The sequence below is a fragment of the Lactuca saligna genome, chromosome 2, assembly GCF_052625555.1.
Source record: "Lactuca saligna cultivar CGN05327 chromosome 2, ASM5262555v1, whole genome shotgun sequence".
Classification (NCBI taxonomy): Eukaryota; Viridiplantae; Streptophyta; class Magnoliopsida; order Asterales; family Asteraceae; genus Lactuca; species Lactuca saligna.
The window spans coordinates 161034019-161040018 of NC_136418.1; positions in this window are offsets into that span (position 1 = coordinate 161034019).

The window sequence follows — 6000 nt, forward strand, 5'->3', positions numbered from 1 at the left end:
TGAGCAGACAACCATTCAGAGAGAAGATAGATTCAGAATTTAATAACTTATCACTTTAGAGGGGTTGAGAAGTAGAAAGTTGCATATGCTGTGTACCAGGTCGGATTTGAGGTCACGCAAAGGAAACAGCATATGGCTAACAGATAGGAGGAATTTCATAGATGTAACATGCAGAGAAATAGAGTTGCATATGTTTCAATCCAGGTCGGATCTCTTCCAATCACGCAAAGGGTGCAACATATGACTTCCAAACGGAAAGAAAGAAAATGATATTCTACATACCTAATTTATCAGAATTTACCAGTCGCCCCATCCAACCGGAATTAAGGACAGAATCCGCACATCAAGGAAAAGTTAAACCACGGTTCCAAGTACGGGTTCAATTAATGTGATGAATAGATTCCCATATATACCTCCTTGCTCAACCTATCCGAGCGTCGTATTATCAGGCTGAACGGATCTAAGTAGGTCAAAATTTGTCAAGTCTATAAATTTCCTAAGTTCAACTCTGCCTAGTCAAGTCCATTTAGAAGTTTTCATGCCTACCGACGCATCAAGTCAGAGCATAGACCCTTCAATTTTGGGTACGTTACGCAGACTTAGGTTGCCTATTATCACTTGATAATATCACTTCCCAAAGCATCTCCCTCAAGCACATTTCATAACCAACATATTTTTTTAATTTTCTTATTTTCTAATGTTTTTGGATTTTTGAAAATTTTCTAATTTTTGTTTTGTTTTTATTTCTCCCCCTAAATTTTTGCATAGGAGAGAAACGAAAGTAAATGCGCAAATTTAAACTATCCTAAAACAAAAATTTGTCTTTAAAGCGAATCAGCTTAAGAAAAACTTAGGAGTATAGAGAAGAAAACGCAAACCGTAATTCACCGATTGAATCTGAAGCACCCGAGAAAAAGAGTGTTTAAGAACTAAGTGCAGGAGAAGAAGAACATCGAGCAAGCGAGATCAATTCCTGGACTTATGAACTGAAGCACCCAAGATCAATTCCTGGAACCTGCAAGCCGCTTCCTTAACTTTTTTCAGATGCGCGTGCGAGCTGCTGCTTAGCCGACTTTCAAGCCGCAAACTCCGAGACGCAAGCTCAGAAACCCTAGCCGCAAACACGAACTTTGCCGCCGGCCATGAACTGTTTCCGGTAATAAGCTCCGGCCGAAAACCCTTCAACGATTATGTGAAAAACAGCGATTTTTCGACTTTGAAGCGCCAAAACTCGATCAAAAACTTTTTTTTATGAAAAACATGAAGAACAAACCCCCCTTATTTTTGCGAGATCTATCCAAAAACGCAAGAATATTTCGAAACTAAGATCAAATAATGCCCCAAATCTGACAAAACTGACTAATACAACGTGGCTCTGATACCAATTGTAAGTCCCTAATTTGCCCGTGAGTTGAGTGGTGATTCAGTGAGTTGGACAGGTTAGGACTCGAAGAATACTGAACTCGATGAGTCATGGGGTGACTCGGCGAGTAGAGTCAATCGGAAGGTTAACTTTGACTAAGGACTTTTGACTTTAACCTTCAGGGGTATTATGGTAATTTGGATATTTATGTCAATGGATCATTGATGGTTATAAGTGTTGGAGTTGGAGTCAGTGCTTTGGGATTCAACTTTTGTGGTTCGGTTCGGTAGATTTTAGGTGAGTTATCCTCACTATATCAACAGGGTCTACGACACTAAGGCCGGCCATTTATCGGATGTGAATCCGGGTACTTGTTTGATATGCTAGATTTGCATCCTGGTAATTAGGATGATATTATGTTAGTGACCTGGTTAAGGTCGGTATCCTGGTATATAGGGTAATGTTATGTTAGTGATCGGTTATGTCGGAATCATGGTTAGGATGTTGTTATGCTGTATGATCTGATAGACCCGTTTTCTTGGCTGAGGATTTTCATGAGATTAATTGTTTTATGTGCATATGATTGTTTGACTGGGGTTGGGTTGAGGCGGGTCCTGCTTTATGCTGTAGGCCAACATACCCAGGGTGGACCGGATAGACCGAAGGCCCAACGGGCGGTCCAGATAGGCTAAAGGCCCCATGAGGGTGGTCCAGACGTGCCGAGGCTTGAAGAGTGGACCAGGCCGACTGAAGGCCCAGTGCGGGCAGACCAGTCATAGTGTAGACTTAGAGAGTGGACCAGGTGGATTGAAGGCCCGGTGCGGGAGACCAATCACACTATAGACTCGATGTACATGGCTAGACTCGGAGAGTGGAGCAGGTGACTGAAGGCCTGGTGCGGGCGGACCAGTCACACTGTAGACTCGTCATGCATGGCTATTTTGTATTGTGATATGTTATGAGTATGGTTATGTGTGGTTGGTATTTTGGGGGTAACTCACTAAGCTTTCGGGCTTACAGTTTCAGTGTTTTGTTTTAGGTGCTTCAGGAGATTGTGGTTAGGCAATGGCGTGATCGTACCGCTCCTCATTTTTACACTGATGTTTCTGGGATACTCTAATAATAATAAAATTGAAAACCTTTTTGTAATGATTTATGGATTTGTGTTATTTTTGAAAAGTTTAAATTGGTTGGAAAATTTTTGGTTGTTACACTGATTTACTGGCTGAGTAAATGACTCTTCCATTTTAACTATTGTAAGGATAAATGTTGGTATTGGAAGTTGTACTCTTAAACTAGAATTAGTAGAATAAGTCATCTTTGTAAAATACCATGGAGTACTTGTAGATCTTTCTTGTGGTCGCTTTTGTCTGAAAACCAAAAATAGCAGAATATATTAAGGTAGATTTTGATCATATATAAGGGTTGTTTTAGGATGGTACATTTATCCCAAATGATAGAATTTTACCATATACAAGTGGTATTTTAGCATTGTACATTTATCCTAAAAATGTAGATTTTGATCATATATATAAGTATTGTTTTAACTTATATATGTCAAAGATGAATTCATATTTCATAAAGGTTTTTTACTACAAATAAGTTTTATTATTGACTTATTCTAGTATTTTCCCTTAAGGCAACTAGAGGTGGTGTTGAAAATGAGTTCACATAATCGAGCATGCGACATGGTGTATTATCCACCATCCATTGACGATTCATCAGACATTGAAAAACAAATGTTTAGATAGTTATCCCTGCTGTGACCCGACCATGAAGGTTATAGATAGCAACCGCAAGTGGGGTGTGAACGTCATATAGATCTAAATATAACTATTGTGTTCATTTAATATTAACAATTATATATGGGTCAAATTGTCAGATAGATATTTAGCATAATATGATGAATAAGCCACATTAACACCAAGCGAAAAGCCTTTACAGTTGTGATTAGCCTTCATGGTTATGACCTTACTAGTTGTGATTTGCCTTCATGATTATAGCCTTATTAGTTGTAGATTTATGAGTTTTAGTCTTATTGGTTGTAGCTTTAATTTATAGTTTCCAAGTCTGTAAGTTTCTATGTGTTCAGATGAAAGTGGTTTTTTATAATTATATTAACATATAATTATAATGCATAGCCTTAAGAGTTTTCAAGTTCCAAATTTCCATGCTTTTAAGATTTATGTTGCATTATATATATATATATATATATATATATATATATATATATATATATATATATATAGTTATAGTCATCCCTGCTGTGACCCGACCATGAAGGTTATAGATAGCAACCGCAAGTGGGGTGTGAACGTCATATAGATCTAAATATAACTCTTGTGTTCATTTAATATTAACAATTATATATGGGTCAGATTGTCAGGTAGATATTTAGCATAATATGATGAATAAGCCACATTAACACCGAGCGAAAAGCCTTTACAGTTGTGATTAGCCTTCATGGTTATGACCTTACTAGTTGTGATTTGCCTTCATGATTATAGCCTTATTAGTTGTAGATTTACGAGTTTTAGTCTTATTGGTTGTAGCTTTAATTTATAGTTTCCAAGTCTGTAAGTTTCTATGTGTTCAGATTAAAGTGGTTTTTTATAATTATATTAACATATAATTATAATGCATAGCCTTAAGAGTTTTCAAGTTTCCAAACTTCCATGCTTTCAAGATTTATGTTGCATTTTATAGTTATCTATATATATATATATATATATATATATATATATATATATATATATATATATATATATATAATATTTCACCTTAAGAATTTCCGATTTTTAATGTTGTCTTTTTATAATTATATAAATATATTTATAATTATCATATTTGATTATCGTTGAAAGAAAAAGTAATGACATAATATTCACCTATTATCCATTTAAAAACAGGTAGAGTATTGGCATGATACTATTATTTAAAACAAGCAAGGTAATAATGCAATTTAATTTTAAATAGTACTCTAATAATATCATAGAAATAACTTAAGCATGTATTCCCTCCACAAAAAAAAATAGTAAAAAGGGGTCATGAAAAAACCCTTATAGCGTGCTCTGATAGGCTTCTTGTGCTACTACTAAAAGTGTCAGAAGGCTCGAGACCGCTTTGGGAGAGGTGATGAGATACTATAACCGAGAGTAAGATAGAGTAATTGAATTTGGGGGTAAAAATTGTGAATGTTAGACTTTCTATTTATAGTAACTTCTCTATAGAGCGTGACGCGTGGTTGGTAGGGGTGCACTTCACTTCAACTTGTTGACTCCACCCGATATATGTCACGTGTTAATCACTCGTTGGTCCACGTCGATCGAGTTGTGGAGAATCCGCGCGTTTATGGGGCCATATGGCGCATTATGGTGGCACCACACCCCCCCTCTCCCTGACTACAGTTTCGAATCTTTAGAAATCCATAACTTTTGCATACGAGCTCCGTTTTCGATGTTGTTTATATCTATATGTTGCTATCGATGAGTATTACAACTTTCTATTAGAATATTTTTGGCTAATTCAGACTTTATTTTTAGCCCATCTCTTTGAAAGGGGATTTACCCTAAATGATATTTCCAAAATATAACTCTCTCATATGGATCCAGTTCTCGATGTTTGTTGTTTCATTGGTTTCCTGTTGAGGAGTACTACGATTCCCCTATACATTGTTTTGCCTAAAAGTCAAACATTTTCCTTAAGCTTTTTACAACATACATTCTTTTTCGCGGTTGATCTTAAAACTTATAAAAACCATAAGTTACTCATACAAAGTCAGGTGTTTGCGTTCTTTATATTTCCGAAATCGCGTTCAAGTGCACTTTCCGAATATGTTATTACTTTTGTAAAAATAATACAAAATTTTGCACGCTTATATTGTAGTTTTCGGACGATTCGAATGATTTTCCTATTAAATGTATAATATTTTATTTTTCATTTAAAAATGATCATTAGGTCCTTTAGTCTATATTCCTTGCGTTTGTGGTTGACGACCATTGACCAATATTTGACGATTGTCATATTCTCCCCTCGTTGAAAGAATTTTATCCTGAAATTTAGCTTGTAGTTTTGCTAGAGAGGCACTATTGGGGGTAGACTCGTTAAATCTTATCTTTGTGTGGTTCTAATCTAGTCGCATTGTGTACGAAAATCGTATATAATCTGTGATTGAACGCTCAATCAGATAATGATTTTTCCCTACTTTGATATCCAAACAAAGGACAAAGAGTAGTGTTAAGTTGGCATTTTATCGATATAGAATCTTGATTATATATAACTTTTAAGCATCCAATTTGATAAGTATTACAATACTAATTGGGTTTCCCCTGATTATAGTTGAATGAATTGATTCCCTAGGGTCCATTATATAATTTTCATACATAAGTCATATGTATTATGTGATTAAGTAGATGGATGGGTTAATGTTCTTTCTTCCATGCTTAAAATTCCACGAGGAAATGGAAAATAAAGCAGAATCTAAGAAGCGATTTCTCAGTTTACATTGAATTAGTTGTTTTCTTGGTTTAGAGTTGATCGGGGTTTCGACAAGATGGATGGAAAGGATGTTATCGGAAAACACCTCTTGAGATTTGGTGGGTGGTAAGTGTCATTTACGTTGTCGAATTCTTGAGGCA